At 41.8% G+C, this 20,899-nt stretch overlaps 1 protein-coding gene across 5 annotated transcripts in view; it reads left to right on the top strand.

The window, feature by feature from the left end:
- Positions 1-20,899, top strand: part of STIM1 (stromal interaction molecule 1) — a 239,417-nt gene that overhangs the window by 128,585 nt on the left and 89,933 nt on the right. The window lies entirely within an intron of this gene.

The raw sequence follows: 20,899 nt of genomic DNA, 5'->3' as shown, positions 1-20,899 counted from the left end.
CCATCCCCATTGGCACCAGATCCACTACCACCATGGCTGCTACCAAAGTCACCACAACCACTGAAGTTTCTCCTCTGTGACCAAAGTTGTCATTCCCACCAAAACCACCTCCATGATCACCACCAGTTTCCAGAACCACTTTGATCTCTGGCTAGATGAAATACTAGCCATCTCTTGCTTCAACAGAGCTTTCCTAACTTCATAGTTGTGGCCATTCACAGTATGATATTTCTTTTTTTTTTTCCTTTTTCAAGTGATCTCCCATCTCAGCCTCCTGAGTAGCTGGGACTGCAGGTGCACACCACCATACCTGGCTAATCTTTGTATTTTTTGTAGAGATGAGGTCTTGCCATGCTGTCCAGGGTGGTCTTGAACTCCTGGGCAAGTCATCCCATGCCTTGACCTCCCAAAGTGCTGGAATTACCAGGATGAGCCACTGCACCCAGCCAGTAATTCTTTAAAAAATATTTATTTTGAGACAAAGTCTCACTTTGTCGGCCACGCTGGAGTTCAGTGGTGCAAGCATGGCTCACTGTAGTCTTGACCTTCCCAGGCTCAAGTGATCTTCCTGTCTCAGCCTCTTGAGTAGCTGAGACTACAGGCACATGCCACCATACCCGGCTAATTAAAAAAAAAATTTTTTTTTAATTTAAAATTTGTCTTTTAAAAAACCCCCAACAAATATCCTTTTCGTAGTTAAATGGGCACTTGGTGTTTGAGAGTCTTTTCTTGATATAGCTCTTCCGTTCACCTTATGTAGCTTTGCATTCATGACTGCATCCACCTCCTTCACAGTGGCGTATGTGACAAACCCAAAGCCCCTGGGAGCTCTTGGTGTTTGGATCTCTCATTACCACAGTCTGTGAGCACTCCCTGTTGCTCAGAATGGCTCATTGGACTCTCATTGGTTATTTCAAAGCTCAGCTCTCTGATGAAGAACTTCTGCAGCTGTGGGGCCTCTTTAAAAGACTCTGACTGGCCAGGCGCGGTGGCTCAAGCCTATAGTCCCAGCACTTTGGGAGGCCGAAGTGGGTGGATCAGGAAGTCAAGAGATCGAGACCATCCTGGTCAACAAGGCGAAACCCCGTCTCTACTAAAAATACAAAAATTAGCTGGGCATGGTGGCACACGCCTGTAGTCCTAGCTACTCGGGAGGCTGAGGCAGGAGAACTGCTTGAACCCAGGAGGCGGAGGCTGCGGTGAGCCGAGATCACGCCATTGCACTCCAGCCTGGGTAACAAGAGTGAAACTCCGTCTCAAAAAAAAAAAAAAAAGAGACTCTGACTTAGACATGACAGCAGTGTGAAGAGAGACTTTAATGATGAAGAGAGACTTTAATGGGCAGAAAAAGCCATTCTCATTTCTTATTGCTGAATCTACTCTGCTGTGAAATTAGACTTAGGGCAAACTGAGACTCAGTAGGAATTGTATAGAAAAATATATAATCAGGCTGGTTGTGGTGGCTCACACCTGTAATCTGAATACTTTGGGAGGTAGGGGCAGGAGGATTGCTTGAGCCCAGGAATTCAAGACCAGCCTGGATAACGTAGGGAGACTCTATTTCTAACAACAACAACAAAAAAAGTCAGATATTGACAGACCCTAAAAGAGATGTTTTAAGAGTATCTTAAGAAAAGGAAAAAAAAAAGAAAAATATATTATCATTTATGTAAGGGCAGCTAGTTTGGATATTTAAGTGCCATCTTTGCTTGCTTCTCTCTGGATAGCTGAGGTTATGTATTGTAGGCCCTTCAGATGTGCAAGATGGCTCTATTGGTGATGGTGTTCTTCTTGCAGAGCTGGCAGGGAGTTCTACCAGGCTGGCAGTATAAGAATTCGTGACCTGGCTCGCACCTGTAATCCCAACATTTTTGGGAGGCCGAGGCAGGCGGATCACGAGATCAAGAGATCGAGTCCATCCTGGCCAACATGGTAAAACCCTGTCTCTACTAAAAATACAAAAATTAGCTGGGTGTGGTGGCGTGTGCCTGTAGTCCCAGCTACTCGGGAGTCTGAGGCAGGAGAATTGTTTGAACCCAGGAGGTGGAAGTTGCAGTGAGCCGAGATTGTGCCACTGTACTCCAGCCTGGCACCTGGCGACAGAGGAAGACTCTGTCTCAGAAAAAAGAAAGAAAGAGGGAGAGAGAGAGAAAGAGAAAGAAAAGAAAAAAAAGAAAGAAAAGAATTCATGACCTGTGTTCTATTCAAGCCTCTGATGGGGTTTGCTCCATGGGCAACAGATTTGTTGCAATGGGATGGTATTGTTAGGTTGTCCTTAACAGTATGAGGTGGGCAGACAAGGTCCTACCTAAGACCATTGTCCCCTTGACTGGACCAGATATTTTGAGAGAAGTGCTGTTTTCTTTTCTGGAGCCTACATGGCAAATCAGGGCATTTATTCAGTTATTAAATAAATTCTTATTTAAACCTATTAAAGCCAGGTACTATTCGAAGGCTAGGGATCCACAGTGTACAAAACAGATAAGATCCCTGCTTTTATGGAGCTTGCATTCTAGTGATGTATATGTCACAGGTGATTAAGTGATAAGAAAACTTTGAAATTAGGCAGAACTGTGATCAGATTATAGTAGTCTAGTGATTTTTCCCTTTGGTTTTCTCAGAGTAAAGTGGTAGTTAATGATTCCTACAATTGCAGTGTTGTTGTCAGGATTAAGTGAGAAAATTGCTATTAAAAATTCCCAACACAAATAAAGAACTCTCAAAACTTGACAATAGAAAATAAGCCAGGCCAGGTGCGGTGGCTCACGCCTGTAATACCAACACTTTGGGAGGCCGAGGGGGGGCAGATCACTTGAGGTCAGGAGTTTGAGACCAGCCTGGTCAAAATGGCAAAACCCTGTCTCTACTGAAAATACAAAAAAAATTAGCTGGTGTGGTGACTGACACACACCTGTAATCCCAGCTACTGAGAAGGCTGAGGCAGGAGAATCACTTGAAGCCAGGAGGTGGAGGTTGCAGTGAGCCGAGATTGAGCCACTGCATTCCTGATTGGGTGACAAAGCAAGACTCCATATGGAAAAAAAAAAAAAAAAGAAGAAGAAGAAAATAAGCCACTTAATAAAAAATGGGAAAAGATTTAAACAGACTTCAAAGTAGATATATGGATGACAAATAAACTATGAGATGCTCAATATTATTTAACTGTTAGGGAAGTGCGAATTAAAACCATAATGAGGTATTACCACATACCTGTTAGAATGGCTAAAAATAAAAAATGGACAATATCAAGTTCTGGACAAGGAGGAAGAGCCACTGGGACATGGGAATGTAAGATAATACAGCCAGTCTGAAAAAGTTTGATAGTTTCTTACAAAGTTAAATATATGTCCCAGCAATTCTATTTACCCTATACATAAATGAAACTTTATATTCACAGAAGAACCTGTATGTGAATGTTTATATGATCTTTATTCATACTCACCAAAAACTGGACATAACCCAAATGTCCTTCAATGTGTGAATGGATAAACAAACTGTGGAAACCTACTCAGCAATAAAAAGACATGAATTTTTTGGATCAACACCTGTGAGGAAAAGCAAACAAAACAAAAAGCAAAACAAAGACATGAACTACTAATATTCACAACATATTTGAATCTCAGAGGCATTATTTGAGGGAAAGAAACCAGTCTCAAAAAATTACATACTATGTGATTCTTTTTATATGACATTCTGAGAAAGGCAAAACTATAGGGCTGGAGACTAGATCAGTGGTTATCAGGGGTTAGTGGTGTGGTGAGGGTTTGACTACAAAGGGAAAGCATGGAAAAATTTTTTGGGAGTAATGTTCTGTGTCCAGATTGCAAGGGCAGTTACATGAATCTATTAATAAATACGTGTTAAAACTCATAGAACTATGTACTAAAAAGTTAAATTTTATTATATGTTAATTTTTTTAAAAAGTTCCCAGCATAGTACCTGACACATAATTCAAGCTCAGTGAATGCTAGCTACTTTCCCTTTTCTCTTCCTCTGTGTTTCCAGGAAATTGACTAGCATCTGACAGTTGTATTTTTTATTAGTCAGGGTCTCACTGTGTTGCCTAGGCTGGTCTTGAACTTCTGGGCTCAAGAAATTCTCCTGCCTCAGTCCTCCAAAGTTGTGGGATTATGTGTGTGAGCCAACCACACCTGGCCTGACAGTTGTATTTTTTTTTTTTTTTTTTTTGAGTTGGAGTCTTACTCTGTCGCCCAGGCTGGAGTCCAGCGATCTTGGCTCACTGCAACCTCTTCCTCTGCCTTCTGGGTTCAAGTGATTCTCCTGCGTCAGCCTCCCGAGTAGCTGGAACTACAGGAGTGTGCTACCACACCCAGATAATTTTTATATTTTTAGTTGAGATGGGGTTTCGCCTTGTTAGTCAGGCTGATCTTGAGCTCCTGACCTCAGGTGATCTGCTCGCCTTGGCCTCCCAAAGTGCTGGGATTACAGGCGTTAGCCACCGCGCCTGGCCCTGACAATTGTATTTTAATGTTTGTATGATGTATTTTGAGCCCTTTTAGGGAAAGAATTGCTCTTATCTGGTTTTCTCTGTTTTCCCCAATGCCCAACAGAGCCTGTTATATATAGAATATGTGCTTAATCACTGTGTTGAATGACTGACCAATATTGCTGTAGCATTCTGCTATGGGAGTCTTAGTGAGGGTGTGATCACACATTTTAGGGAATAAGGTTGAGTAGGTAGCAGTATGAATCCAGGAAGCTACAAGATCTGCTTAGGACTTCTGTTTGTGTTATACTTCTGGTGTAGAAGTATAACACAGGGTTATGAGCTTATGCTCTAGAATCATACAGACTCCATTCTGCCTTTTACAAGCTTTGGAAACTTGGGGAAGTTACATAATCCCTTTCCACCTCAGTTTCTTCATTAGAAATTGGAGAAATAATAGTAGTAAGCCTTTAATGAAGTTGCTGCAAATATTAAATGAATAATTGCCTATAAAGCACTTAATACAATGCCTAACACATAGAAGAGGCTCAATGAAAGTTTTTATAGTTATTAGTATCATTAGAAAGAACATATATTTTGATGCAAGCAAGCCTGTATTCAAAACTTGGCTTCACCACTTACTGGCTACACAACTTTAGGCAAATAATCTCAATTTTCTGAGCCTTGATTTTTTTTTTTTTAAAGCTATTTGAGGAGGGATGTTGTAGGGATATTGTGATAAATTAATGTATGCAAAGCCCCTAGCACAATGCCTGGTTCATGATAGGTGCTAAAGCCATGTTTTTTTCTCCCTCAACATGAGGGTAAAATAGTGAGGGCTGGCCTGAATAGTGAAATTCCAGATCAGCTCAATCACCATCCTGTGGCACCACAGGGTTCAGCCATGGGAGCCACTCCCAGCAGTGTGGCTGACTTGACTAAGACCAGCACACTGCAGGAGGTCGAGGTAGTTCTATTTTTGCCTAAGTGGTTGATATTAAGGGGGAGGGCATAATAGAACAGGATCACACAATTATAGGGACTACAACTTTTCTGGCAGCTTACCCAGCCTCCTGCATATGCCTGTGTACTTTTAAAAAGGTCTGGCTTTTTGGGCCAGGCGTGGTGGCTCATGCCTGTAATCCCAGCACTTTGAGAGGCTGAGGTGGGCAGATCACTTGAGGTCAGGAGTTCAAGATGAGCCTGGCCAACATGGTGAAACCCTGTCTCTACTAAAAATACAAAAATTAGCTGGGCGTGGTGGTGGATGCCTGTAATCTCAGCTGCTTGGGAGACTGAGGCATGAGAATCGCTTGTACCCCAGGGAGGCAGAGGTTGCAGTGAGCTGAGATCGTGCCACTGTACTCCAGCCTGAGTGACAGAGTGGAACTGTCATGAGACCTGTTTAGAGTTTAGTGGGGTAGAAATAGACTTGTTTTCCATTGTCCCACCCAGAGGCATGCTATGTCTTTGGAGACTGTGAAAGTTCAGGAAGCTGGCACCAGATGGAATCAGAGCTAAGGGAGCTAAACCCTGAGGGGAGCAGTCAGCAGGTTCACTTGCAATATCTAAAGTGCCAGAAGGAACTTGGACTTGATAGGTAGTAGTATATAGGGAGAGAGTAGGAAGCCCTGTGCTGTGGCTAATATGGGCCAAATTGGATGAAGATAAGTAGCTGGGTTATTCACAAAAGTTATTATCATAATGAATAATAATTGTATTCCCTTTCAGGCTTTGGGCCTCATATCCGTATATTCAGATAGCTATAGACAACGCTTAAGTGTTCTGCCTCTAGTCTCTCCTGGAAAGCCTTGTTGTACATGCTGCCAGTGATCTTCCTAACCTACATTTGGGTTCTGTGTCCCCTGCATGATTTCCTTTTCCTTTTTCCTTTAACTTTCTGTACCTTGCACTCCATGTCTTAAAATCTGACTTTAGCCTTTCTTTGTTTCTTATTTAAATATGTTTTTAAAGAGTCGGGGTCTTGCTCTGTCATCCAGGCAGGAGTGCAGTGGCATAATCATGGCTCACTGTAGCCTTGAACAACTGGTCTCAAATGATCCTCCTACCTCAGCCTCCTAAGTAGCTAGGACTACAGATGCGCACCACCACATTAGGGTAACTATTTCTGTAGAGACAGGGTTTTGCCATGTTGCCAAGTCTGGTCTTGAACCCCCGGTCTCAAGCAATCCCTCTACCTTAGCCTCCTGAGTTGCTGAGGATTACAGGTGAGAGCCACTGCACCCTGGCTACCTTTGTTAATTCTCTAGACATACCTCCTACCACTTTGCTCTGGCTCCAATCTTCTTTGTCTTATAAACATTTTGCGTTTATTTCCAGTCCCCCTTCTTTGCTCAGGTAGCTCTCCTTACCTGGAATTAACCTCTTGTACCTCTCCTCCCACCTCTAGCCCTGTCTATATCAATCTTAGTTGTCCTCTGAAATGTGCCAGCTATATTTTTTATGAACCTTCCCTGACTTTCCCATCCCCACTGATTTTCCTCATCTCAGTACTAACTCCCATAGCACATAATCTCTGTTGCTCAATTTAGCACTTAATCGGAAATTACCTTCCTTTGTGCCCTAATGATTTTGATTGTATTGTTTGTCTATAAATTTGTCTTTCTGCACTAATAATGATATTATTAGTATCATTATTTTTTGAGATGGAGTCTCGCTCTGTCACCAGGTGGGAGTGCAATGGCACAATCTTGGCTCACTGCAATCTCTGTCTCCCGGGTTCAAGTGATTCTCCTGCTTCAGCCTCCTGAGTAGCTGGGACTACAGGCACATGCCACCATGCCAGCTAATTTTTCTATTTTTAGTAGAGACAGGGTTTCACAATGTTGGCCAGGATGGTCTCGATCTCTTGGCCTTGTGTTCTGCCCACCTCAGCCTTCCAAAGTACTGGGATTATAGGCGTGAGCCATGGCGCCTGGCCATACTGGCATTATTAAAGTACAACTTATTAGATTACTTCTACCATGTGCCAAGCCAAGCTTATTACATATGAAGTTTTGTTTATTTCTTAACTACTCTGTGAACTAGGTGTTATTAATGCCATTTTAGACATGATAAAACTATAAATGAGTGGCTTACCTTTGTTTACTTAATTAGTCTAAACACTGATCTGCCCTTCAACACTCCCACCATTTGGCTTTAGTTCATCCTACTAGTTCATGTTATACTGCATTTTCTTGCTGTATGCTACAACCACCCCAAACATGCTCTTCATATCTTATGACTGTGCCCCTGTTCCAGTTAAATCCTTATCCTGGCATTTCTCTCCCTCCTACTTTGCCTGTAAAAATTTCACTCAAGCCAGGCTTGGTGGTTCAGGCCTATAATCTCAGCTACTTGGGAGGTTGAGATAGGAGGATCACTTGAGGCCAGGAGTTCTAGACCAGCCTGGACAACATAACAGAACCCCATCTCTTAAAAAAAACCCCACACATTTCAGTGGAATTACTGGAATAAAACAATGACAACAACAACAAATAGAAACAAAAGGGAAAATAAATTTTATTTGTCCACCAAGGCATAGATCAGGGTTTCTCAACCTCAGCATTGTTGATATTTTGGGCCAGATAGTTCTTTGTTGTGGGGAGCTGTCCTGTACATTGTAGGATGTTTGTAGCAATCCTAGCCTCTACACACTGGATGCCAGTAGCAAACCTTTTCTTTTTCCCTTCCAGTTTGGCAACCAAAAATATTGCCAGTTAACAATTGTCAGTTGTCAGTTTTCATGCTGTCCCTCGTTGAGAACTACTGGCCTACAATAAGTGTTGCTTCATCCAAGAAACCTTCTTTGTTCCCCTACAGTGGGAAGTAATCCTCTCTCATGTTCTAGAGTACTTGGCATGAACCTTATGTTTGGCATGTTGCTCTGTTCTGTATTGTAACTGGGTCCATCCTTATCTGTCCTACCAGATTGTAGGTTTCTCTAGAGGGCATGAACTAGGTTTTATTCATTACTGTTTCTCATAACATTGTGTTTGGTGCAGGGCATTTTTCATAAAGGTGCTGAGTTGAGGTTTTTTAAATTGTGAATTTGAAAACAAAGATGCTATCGTATTATTTTATGCCCTTTAAATTGTTTCTCTAGTGCGAAGGAGGAGTACAAAGTGGGCTGATCAATGGTACTGGAGACAGAGTGCTTTGGACTTACAAGTTCCCTGTCAGGATAAAAGCTGAAGTCAGTGTTGGGTTGTTTTTCTGGAGTTGCTAGAGTCTGGGCTCTAGATGTATTAGTGTGTGATCTATATGTCTGATCTCCTCTTTGACCCTCTTCCCTACTCTTCTGCCTTATGTTATGAATCATATGCAGAATCTGGATGGAGGCAAGATTACTGTACTTAAAATGATAGGAAAGACCTTGAGAATGAAACATACTGTAGGGGTACAAGTGAAGAAGAAAAAAAGAACACTGAGAATGCTGAAAGGCTATGTAGTAGAGCAAAAGTATGTACTTTTAGAGCAAGAAAGCTGATGGTTTTAGGTATACTTTTGAAAATTATTAGTTGTTTGACTTTGAAAAATTTCTCTCTCTTTCCTTCATTTTCTTTTCTTTTTTGGAATAGAATTTTGCTCTGTCACCCAGGCTGGAGTACAGTGGCGTGATAACAGCTTACTGCAGCCTCAAACTCCTGGGCTCAAGCAATATCTTCTTACTACAGCCTCCTGAGTAGCTGGGATTACAGGTGCATGCCATCATGCTGAGATAATTTTTTAATTTTTTGTAGAGGTGGGGTTTCACCATGTTGCCCAGGTTGGTCTCCTGAGCTCAAGCAATCTCTGCCTACCTCAGCCTCCCAAAGTCCTGGGATTATAAACATGAGTCACTGCACCCAGCCTGGAAAATTTCTTAAACTCTGTGAACTTTTCCTTACCATCAAATAGGTCTGTAATACCTACCTTGAAAGATTATAGCAAAGATGAAATGGAATCATGTGTATCAAGTACCCAGCCTGTGGTCTAGTTTATCTACTACTACTTCTACCATTGCTGTGATGTGCTAGGCTTGTGCTGTGTACTCTTGCCTACACTCTCTCATATAATTCTTACAAGAAACTTCTGAGACAGACATTATTTTTTTCCATATAACCAATAAGGAAAGAGACTGAACTCATAGTTAACCATTTTTGAGGTTATTGCGACTCAGATCTGCCTCAGGCTGATGATAATGTTCTAAAGTTAGATTGTGGTGATAGTTGTACACTTCTGTGAATATACTAAAAACTGTTGGGTTTTATACGACAATTGGTATGTGAATTAAATTTCAGTAAGGATGTTTTTTTTAAAAAGCGCCACTGCATTGATTGGAGTGGTGGTCACCTTTCATTTGCCTTTCTGTAGCCCAACCCATAACAGTCCTTAGGGCCCTACAGAAAGCACTTTGAAAGTCATGTTGATTTTTATCTCCATTTTTTTTTTAACAGCAAATTTTACTTTATTCTGTATGCATAGTCAATTAGCAGCAGAGCTAATATGTGAACTTACCTCTGTGAGTCCAGAATTTGAGCTCTCCACTAGAAAGAGCTACATAGAGTCGTATTTTTATGCAACTTTACTTCTTTTTTTTTTTTTTTGCCATTTATTTATTTTATTGCATTTTGGGTTTTGGGGTACATGTGAAGAACATGCAAAATTGTTGCATAGGAACACACATGGCAGTGTGATTTGCTGCCTTCCTCCCCATCACCTACATCTGGCATTTCTCCCCCTGCCATCCCTCCCCGGCTTCCCACCCCCCACCCTCATATCTCCATTTTTTTAAAAAAAATTTTGAGACAGAGCCTTGCTCTGTTGCCCAGGCTGGAGTGCAGTGGTGTAATTTCTGCTCACTGACGCCTCCGCCTCCTGGGTTCAAGTGAATCTCATGCCTCAGCTTCCGGAGTAGCTGTGACTACAGGCATGCATCACCACACCTGGCTAATGTTTTTGTGTTTTTAGTAGAGGTGGGGTTTCGCTGTGTTGGCTAGGCTGGTCTCGAACTCTTGGCCTCCAGTAATTGGCCCGCCTTGGCCTCCCAAAGTGTTGGGATTATAAGCGTGAGCACTGTGCCTGACCTCTGTCTCCATTTCCCTTACCTCCAACTTTGATAGAGATGCAGTGGTGCTTTCAGTCTGAAGAGTACCATGGTCACTGGAAGCATATCCCTGGTTAGCTAACTGACAGCAAGGTTACCTCATTTCCTGGGCAGGTATAGATGCCTTTTGAGGACATCAGACTGAAGAGTCCTGGAGCATTCTCTTTTGGAGAATTTCTCCATCTCTCCCTCTTTTTCTTCCATCCCTTTTTTTTTCATAGTTAATACTGCTTTTGGTCCCTGGACCCAATTCTGAACATAATTTTCTTTTCTTTTTTTTTTTTGAGTCCAAGTCTTGCACTGTCACCTGGGCTGCTGCAACCTCCACCTCCTGGGTTCAAGCGATTCTCCTGCCTTAGCAGGAGAATCCTGAGTAGCTGGGATTATAGGTGCCCGCTACCACACCTGGCTAATTTTTTGTATTTTTAGTAGAGACAGGGTTTCACTATGGTGGCCAGGCTGGTCTCGAACTCCTGACCTTGTGATCCGCTTGCCTTGGCTCCCCAAAGTGCTGGGATTACAGGCATGAGCCACTGCACCCAGCCTGAACATAATTTGCTTTGCTTTCCCTGCACATAGCTTTGACAGCCTGGAGATACTGCTGCTGCTGCTTTTTCTCCTCCTCCTCCTCTTTCTCTTTTCTTTTTATTTGCTTTTTGTTTTTTGAGACGGAATTTCACTCTTGTTGCCCAGGCTGGAGCGCAGTGGTGCAATCTCAGCTCACTACAAACTCTGTCTCCTGGGTTCAAGTGATTCTCCTGCTTCAGCCTCCCGAGTAGCTGGGATTACAGGCATGTGCAACCACGCCTAGCTAATTTTTGTATTTTTAGTAGAGACAGGGTTTCACCATGTTGGTCAGGCTGATCTTGAACTCCTGACCTCAAGTGATCCTCCTGCCTTGGCCTCCCAAAATGCTGGGACTAAAGGCATGCACCACTGCACCCAGCCTCTTTCTCCTTTCTTAAAAAAATTTACTATATACAAATTAACTTCAGCATTGGTTTCTGATATATACATTGTGTTGCTACGGTAATTCTTCTTTGACTTCAATTTGGAGGCACCTCTCTGCTTTTTTTCTTTCTAGTTCTCTGCCTGTATTCTGGTGCAGTCATCATCTTATCTTCTACTTCATGGAACATTCTGACCCCCTGCTCTTAATTCAGGCAAAGCTCAGATTGAAGTCTGCTCAGGCCCTTTGGACAGAACAGAGACTGTTGACACCATGAATGACATCATTTTTCAGGTGAAACCTGCTCCTTAGGCTAAAGAAATGTCCTGATCTCATTCTTCCTTGTAAATACTTACAGGGTGGCTGTAGCATTCACCAACCAGTAGTGACTCATAATGAGTTTATAGGCCACAACTTCCACTGTTTTTTAGCCCTTCCACAAGTTTTTTAGCCCTGCTTATGTATTCAGTCCTAACTTTTGTGAGTTTCTTATAATAACTTTAGAATATTTGGACTTTGACTTTTAAAAAGTCTAAGTATGAGGTTTGGAGTCCAACCTGGGTTCAAATCCAAACTTTACAATGTACTAAGTGTATGGTCAAGTGATTCAGAGATTCACAATTTCCTCTTACACTTTCCTCATCTATAAAGTAGAGATGAAAAAAGGATACTCTTTGCCATTAACAAGCCCTAGGCTAGTGAGAGAGACAAATATATAATAGCAGTGACAATAGCACATTTTAAGGGCTATAATGGTAGTATGTACAGGGTCTGTGGGAGTTTCCAGAGGAATCAGGATGCAGTGATCTTATGTGTACTGGTGTAGCAGAAAACATATTGTCAGCCAGCACTCAGGCAAGGGTACCAGTTCCCAGACAAGCTGAGCTACACATCAGCAAGAGTAGACATAGTTTGCAATCTGTCCCAGTGCCTTAGCCAGATACAAGATGAGGCAGCAGCTCCCCCAGATGGTACCCCTCATGTTTCCAGAAAAACCCAGACAGTGGCTTGCTTTGACAGATAGGGAAATTCTTTCTTACTAAGCAGGCTGTTGTTTTCCTTCCCCCTCTCTTTGTTGTTGAGTCTGCTTTGTCTATTCTGGATGGTAATCCTGTTGATGACAGGAATTAGATATATTTGTAAGACTTGTTTGTGTATGTGTCTATATATATATGTACATGTCTATATGTGCCTTTGTGTTTTTTTTTTTTTTTGTATGTGTGTATATACATCATTTTGTGCTGTGTGGGTATGTGTCTTTCTGTATTTAGATGTGTCTGTATGATAAGAAGTGGAGGGAGAGGAGAATACTGAGCCAAGGAAGTAGGGGCTGAGAGAAAGACCATAAATGAGGTTGAGGATCAAGGAGAAGGTTAGGGACAAAGGGTTTAGCCTGAAGTATAATACACCAGACCTGGAAGTAAAAGCAGAGCCAGAAATGTAATCAGCAGCCCAAAGATGCTGTTAGTCTAGGCAGAATCTGGGCCCCACAAAGTGGTAGGCAGAATGCAATTATCATCTAGTAACCAGGAATGGTCAAGCTAGCAGAGAAAGAAAAGCCATGCTTGAGGTATTAAAAACTTCCGACTCTTCTTGTCTAAGGAGGAATTGGCAGCTGGCTCCCAAGGCTCTGCTTCCCTTCAGACCTAACTGGTGTTTGTGTTTGTTTGACTATATATGTATTTTTTCAAGTCCCTCTGTGCATGTCTGTTCTGCATATGTCTCACATTCACTTCACTTAAGGTTCGGTGAGTTTCCTTTCATTCATTCTCGTGTTCTTCTCCTCACTTATAAATACCTCCTTTAAAATCTTTCTTACTGTTTTGATGTGCTCCTTGCCTTCCTCCTTTTTTTCTTCTGCAAACATATTTGCTGTGTGTTTTATGCTAGATGCTGGATATGCTTTGCATATCCATTTAAAGACTAATAAGATGAATTTTCTACCTACAAAGGTCTTACGTATTACTGAGGCAGAAAAACATACATATTTAATCTTGATAGAAATTGTAAGAAAAGATGAGCTCTGTATGCTGTGGAAGTACAGAAAAGAGTTAACCTATCTGAGGATGACAGGAAAGACTACCCAGAAAAGGTGTTGCCTGATACGAATTTTGAGAGATGAATAGTGGTTTACATGGGACGGGGCTGAGAATGATGTATCATGTGGAGTAACACATATGGTGTCCTTGGGAATCTGTGGTTCAGTGGTTCTTTTAACTTAAGCAAATGTAATACTGGGGCAGGGAAGGAGAGGTTGGGAATAAGATTAGAAAGGCAAGCTCTAGCCAGATTTGTGTGCCATACTGAGGAGCTTGGATTTCATCCCAAAGATGATGAGCTAGAAGTAAACAGAGCTGGCCCTAATTCTGACTGAAGGTATGCCAGGAGCAGGTTTTGCAGAGGAGGTGAAGTTGGAACTTGGTTTTTAAGGATGAACAGGAGTTTACTAGATGAAGATAGGAAGAAGAGCATTCCAGGAAAGGGGAACTTAATGAGTAGAGGCAGGAGGCAAAAAATACGGCAAGTTTAGACATCAAGTAGGGAGGTATCTTGAGAATAGTTATTTCATCTATAAGAGAGGGACACCAGTAAAATATACGTTCAGTGGCTGATGTGGGGCTTGAAAAAGAGATTGGTTTACAAAGAATCCTTTGTAAACCGTAGAGCTGTGTGCAAATTTCCATAGTTTTTGTGTTATCAAGTTTCTTCTAATTTTTTGTCAGTCCCAACATCCATCAGGCCTTCTCAGGTATATATCCACATAGGCAAACACCTCAGTAGTTTGGCACTGACTGGATGAGAGGCATGCCCTCTTTCTTTTCCCTCCCTCCCTCCCTCCCTCCCTCCTTTCTTCCTTTCTTTCCTTCCTTCCTTCCTTCCTTCCTTCCTTCCTTCCTTCCTTCCTTCCTTCCTTCCTTCCTTCCTTCCTTCCTTCCTTCCCTCCCTCCCTCTCTCTGTGTCTCTCTCTCTCTCTCTTTCTTTCTTTTTTTTTTTTATTGTACTTTAGGTTCTGGGGTACATGTGCAGATCATGCAGGATTGTTGCATAGGTACACACATGACAACGTGGTTTGCTGCCTCCATCCCCCCGTCACCTAAATCTGGCATTTCTCCCCATGTTATCTCCCCACTCCCCTGCTGTCCCTCCCTTGGTGCCCCCAACAGACCCCAGTGCATGATGCTTCCCTACCTGTGTCCATATGTTATCATTGTTCATTACCCGCCTATGAGTGAGAACATGCAGTGTTTGATTTTCTGTTCTTGTGTCAGTTTGCTGAGAATGATGGTTTCCAGATTCATCCATGTCCCTACAAAGGACACAAACTTGTCATTTTTTATGGCTGCATAGTATTCCATGGTGTATATGTGCTACATTTTCCTTGTCTAGTCTGTCGTCAATTGGCATTTGTGTTGGTTCCAGGTCTTTGCTATTGTAAACAGTGCCACTATGAATATATGTGTGCAGTGTCTTTATAAAAGAATGATTTATAATCCTTTAGGAATATACCTAGTAATGGGATTGCTGGGTCAAAAGGAATTTCTATTTCTAGGTCCTTGAAGAATTGCCACACTGTCTTCCACAATGGTTGAACTAACTACCTTATACTCCCACCAACAGTGTAAAAGTGTGCCTATTTCTCCACATCCTCTCCAGCATCTGTTGTCTCCAGATTTTTTAATGATCGCCATTCTAACTGGTGTGAGATGGTATCTCAATGTGGTTTTGATTTCCATTTCTGTAATAATCAGTGATGGTGAGCATTTTTTCATGTTTGTTGGCCTCATACATGTCTTCTTTTGAAAAGTGTCTGTTTGTATCCTTCGCCCACTTTTGTATGGGTTTGTTTGTTTTTTTTTCTTGTAAATCTGTTTTAGTTCTTTGTAGATTCTGGACATTAGTCCTTTGTTAGATGGGTAGATTGCAAAAATTTTTTCCCATTCTGTTGGTTACCGGTTCACTCTAATGATTGTTTCTTTTGCTGTACAGAATCTCTGGAGTTTAATTAGATCCCATTTGTCTATTTTGGCTTTTGTTGTCAGTGCTTTTGGTGTTTTAGTCATGAAGTCCTTGCCTATGCCTATGCCCTGAATGGTTTTGCCTAGGTTTTCTTCTAGGGTTTTTATGGTGTTAGGTCTTGTATTTAAGGCTTTAATCCATCTGGAGTTAATTTTGGTGTAAAGTGTCAGGAAGGGGTCCTGTTTCTGCTTTCTGCACACTGCTAGCTGTTTTCTCAACACCATTTATTAAACAGGGAATCCTTTCACCATTGCTTGTTTTTGTCAAAGATCAGATGGTTGTGGATGTGTGGTGTTGCCTCCAGGGCTTCCATTCTGTTCCATTTATTTGTATCTCTGTTTTGGTACCAATACCATGCTGTTTTGATTACTGTAGCCTTATAGTATAGTTTGAAGTCAGGTAGCATGATGCCTCTGGCTTTGTTCTTTTGGCTTAGGATTGTCTTGGCTATGCGGGCTCTCTTTTGGTTCTATGTAAAGTTTAAGGTGGCTTCTTCCAGTTCTGTGAAGAAGGTCATTGGTAGCTTGATGGGGATAGCATTGAATCTATAAATTACTTTGGGCAGTATGGCCATTTGCACAATATTGATTCTTCCTAACCTTGAGCATGGAATGTTTCTACATCTGTTTGTGTCCTCTCTTATTTTCTTGAGCAGTGGTTTGTAGTTCTCCTTAAGAGGTCCTTTACATCCTTTGTTAGTTGTATTCCTAGATATTTTATTCTCTTTGTAGCAATTGTGAATGGCAGCTTGCTCATGATTTAACTCTCTGTTATTGGTGTATAGGAATGCTTGTGATTTCTGAACATTGATTTTGTATCCTGAGACTTGGCTGAAGTTGCTTATCAGTTTCAGGAGATTTTGGGCTGAGACGATGGGGTCTTCTAGATATACAATCATGTTGTCTGCAAATAGAGACAATTTGACTTCCTCCTTTCCTATGTGAATACCCGTTATTTCTTTTTCTTGCCTGATTGCTCTGGCTTACATTAGATCGTGATGGATAAGCTTTTTGATGTGCTGTTGCACTCGGTTTGCCAGTATTTTATTGAAGATTTTTGCATCTATGTTCATCATGGATATTGGCATGAAGTTTTCTTTTTTTGTTGAGTCTCTGTCAGGTTTTGGTATCAGGATGATGTTGGTCTTATAAAATGATTTGGGAAGGATTCCCTGTTTTTGTATTGTTTGCAATAGTTTCAGAAGGAGTGGTGCCAGCTTCTCTTTGTATGTCTGGTAGAATATGGCTGTGAACCCATCTGGACCTGGACTTTTTTTGGTTGGTAGGGTATTAATTGCTGCCTCAACTTAAGCCCTTGTTATTGGTCTATTCAAGGTTTCAACTTCTTCCTGGTTTAGGCTTGGGAGGGTGCAGGTGTCCAGGAATTTATCTGTTTCTTCCAGGTTTACTGGTTTATGTGCATAAAATTGTTTGTAGCAATCTCTGATTGCATTTCTGTGGAATCAGTGGTGATATCCCCTTGTCATTTTTTATTGCATCTATTTAATTCTTCTCTCTTTTCTTTTTTATTAATCTGGCTAGTGGTCTGTCTATTTTGTTGATCCTTTCAAAAAACCAGCTCCTGGATTTATTGGTTTTTTTGAAGGGTTTTTTGTGTCTGTCTCCTTCAGTTCTGCTCTGATCTTAGTTATTTCTTGTATTCTGCTAGATTTTGAGTTTTTTGATGTTGCTCCTCTAACTCTTTCAATTTTGACAATAGGATATCGATTTTAGATCTTTCCTCGTTTCTCATGTGGGCATTTATTGCTATAAATTTCCCTCTAGACACCACTTTAAATGTGTCCCAGAGATTCTGGTACATTGTATCTTTGTTCTTGCTGATTTTGAAGAACATCTTTATTTCTGCCTTCATTTCATTGTTTATCCAGTCGACATTCAGGAGCCACTTGTTCAGTTTCCATGAAGCTGTGTGGTTCTGAGTTAGTTTCTTAATTCTGAGTTCTAATTTGATTGCCCTGTGGTCTGAGAGAGTGTTTGTTACGATTTCCGTTCTTTTGCATTTGCTGAGGAGTGATTTACTTCCAATTGTGTGGTCAATTTTAGAGTAAGTGCAATGTGGTGCTGAAAAGAATGTATATTCTGTGGATTTGGGGTGGAGATTTCTGTAGATGTCTGTTAGGTCCACTTGGTCCAGATCTGAGTTCAAGTCCTCAATATCGTTGTTAATTTTCTGTCTCATTGATCTGTCTAATATTGACAGTGGAGTGTTAAAGTCCCCCACTATTATTGTGTGGGAGTGTAAGTTTCTTTGTAAGTCATTAAGAACTTTCTTTATGTATTTGGGTGCTCCTGTATTGGGTGCATATTTAGGATCATTAGCTCTTCTTGTTGCATTGATCCTTTTACCATTATGTAATGCCGTTCTTTGTCTCTTTTGGTCTTTATTGGTTTAAAGTCCATCTTATCAGAGACTAAGATTGCAACTCCTGCTTTTTTTTGCTCTCCATTTGCTTGATAAATCTTCCTCCATCTCTTTATTTTGAGCCTATTTGTGTCCTTGCACCTGAGATGGGTTTACTGAATACAGCACGCCGATGGGTCTTGACTTTTTATACAATTTGCCAGTCTGTGTCTTTTGATTGGGGCATTTAGCCCATTTACATTTAAGGTTAATATTGTTATGTATGAATTTGATCCTGCCATTTGATGCCATCTGGATGTTTTGCCCATTAGTTGATTCATTTTTTTCATTGTGTCGATGGTCTTTACCATTTGGTAAGTTTTTGGAGTGGCTGGTACTGGTTGTTCCTTTCCTTGTTTAGTGCTTCTTTCAGGAGCTCTTGTAAGGCAGGCCTGGTGGTGATGAAATCTCTGAGCAATTGCTTGTCCATAAAGGATTTTCTTTCTCCTTCGCTTCTGAAGCTTAGTTTTGCTGGATATGAAATTCTAGGTTGAAAGTTCTTTTCTTTAAGGATGTTGAGTGTTGGTCCCCACTCTCTTCTGGCTTGTAGGATTTCTGCGGAGAGATCCGCTGTGAGTCTGATGGGCTTCCGTTTGTGAGTAACTCGACCTTTCTCTCTGGATGCCCTTAGCACCTTTTTTCCCTTCATTTCAACCCTGGTGAATCTGATGATTATGTGCCTTGGGGTTGTTCTTCTTGAGGAATATCTTTGTGGTGGTCTCTGTATTTCCTGGACTTGAATGGTGTCCAGGCTTCCTAAGTTGGGGAAGTTCTGGATAATATCCTGAAGAGTGTTTTCCAGCTTGGATTCATTCTCTCCATCAGATTCTCTCTGGCTGCCCTTAGCATTTTTTCCCTTCATTTCAACCCTGGTGAATCTGACGATTATATGCGGAGATGTTGGGCAGGTACTTTTAAGTCTGCTGCAGTGGAACTTATAACTGCCTCTTTTCCCAGGTGCTCTGTCCTTGGAAGGTCGGCTTTATTTATAAGTTACTGTCGTGATGCTGCCGTTTTTTGCAGATGCCCTGCCCTGCAGGGAGTAGTCTAGTCACAGTCTGCCAGCAGAGGTGTTGCTGAGCTGCGCAGGCTCTGCCTAGCTGCTTTGTGAACTGCCTCGGTAGTGGCTGACTGCCTTGGTAGTGGTGGTTGCCCTTCCCCCCATTGAGCTGGACCGTCCTGGGTCCAGCTGCACTTGCTGGGAAACTCTCAATCCAGAGCCTTTCAATTGCTTGTTATGTGGGGGTGGTACGCACGGAGCCAGATCGCCTGGCTCCCTGTCTCTGCCCCCTCCCTTTCAATTGAATGGGCAGCTCTGTCTCACCGGCGTTCCAGGTGCCAGTTGAAACAGCCGCCCAGATTTGTGTGAGTTTCTGTGCGCCAGCACAGCACCGGCTGAAACCACCGTGCTGAAAACTCATGGCACTTTTCAGCCCAGGAATCTCCTGGTCTGTGGGCAGTGAAAATTTGTTTGGAAATGCGGTGGGCACTTACTCTCTGCATTGTTCTTGCTGGGAACTGCACTCCGGAGCTGTTCCTATTTGGCCATCTTGGATCCTTCCCACATCCTCCTTCATCTAACCTCTTGGTATCTTGAGAAGAGAGAGGCAAGATTAGAAGTCTCTGGGAAGTCACTGGTAAGATTAGAAGTTGCTGGGTCCCTTGACAAGGGGGATCATACTATTTATTCTTGTTTATCCTCAGCCACTAGGTTTCTCCTAAGGTAAACAGTATAAATAGTATAAGCCCCCTAAGGGGACCTAGGTTCACAATAGTCAAACACAAATGAAGCATTTTCCACATGTAGGCACTGTGAAGGACTGTGCCTTAAATAATCTCCTTTTTTCCACGTTGTAACTGTGAGGTAGTTTGCATTTTACAGGCTCTAGGTGACATAGTGGTAAATGGCAGAAATGTGATTCAAGACATTATCTGTGAAAATCTGTTTTTTGTATGACACTTCATAAGCTTTGTGACTTCTCTGGATGTTAAGCAAGCTGTGTGATCAGTTGAGAGTGGAAAACTTTGTGTGGTCCTAGGCAGTATGGGGATGGAGGAGTTGGAGAGAAAGTTGCTGGGCTCTGTCTTTGGGATTGAGTGATAGCACCTTCCTCCACATAGAACAGTGGTTCTTGCCTTGAAGGACAGACTCTCTTCTGTATATCTGTCTCACCTAGATGCTTTCAGTATGTCTGATTAATCTGTGTGTCCTTGGTTCTCAGCACAAGACCTGTCACATAGTAACTACTCAGTAAATGGTGGCTAGGCAAATGAAAGAACAAATGCTGTTTAACAAAGGCTTCTGGAACTCCTAATACCTACACTACTCTTCTGCTTTCTCGTCTGTGTAGTTTAATAGGCTAATAGAATATTTTGTCCTTAACACACACATATACATGCCACATACACACACACACACACACACACACACACGTGTGTGTGTGTATATATATATGTATATATTTTGTATTGCTCATTGACACATAAGCCTAAATCCTCCCTCTTAGAATTGATTAGATGCCAGAAGCTTCTTGGGAGAGGCATGAGTTTGTTTTATTCTCTTGTATTCTTTGTCCATAAGCCTCTTCCTATATCCCCCATCGCTGCCCAGAGGTGAGTGTCATTTGTAAGGAACATGTGGTAAGCTCTGTTTTTTCCAAGTAGGTTGAAGTAGGTATTCTATTTTGTAAATGAAATTTCTAGAGGTTTTCCTGCTGTTGAATGTTTGGCTGGATTTGTGATCCTCTCAGGGTGTTGGAAAACCACACGTAGGGATGGTAGCATGAAGGAAAACTGAGCGGGGAATCAAAGTTGCCTTTTGTTCATGGGAATTGTTAAAGAGAGAGATTTTCCTAGCACCTGAAGCCAGAGCAGAGGGTGGATTTGTTATATCTAGTCCAGGGATCAACAAAGTGTTTTTTCGTATAGCCTGCAAACTAAAAATAATTTTTGTGTTTTTTTCTTTCATAATTGAGAT

Source organism: Sapajus apella, unplaced genomic scaffold (genome assembly GCF_009761245.1).
Source record: "Sapajus apella isolate SASKATOON/1434 unplaced genomic scaffold, GSC_monkey_1.0 scaffold106, whole genome shotgun sequence".
Lineage (NCBI taxonomy): Eukaryota > Metazoa > Chordata > Mammalia > Primates > Cebidae > Sapajus > Sapajus apella.
This window is presented reverse-complemented; position numbering and strand designations above follow the sequence as displayed.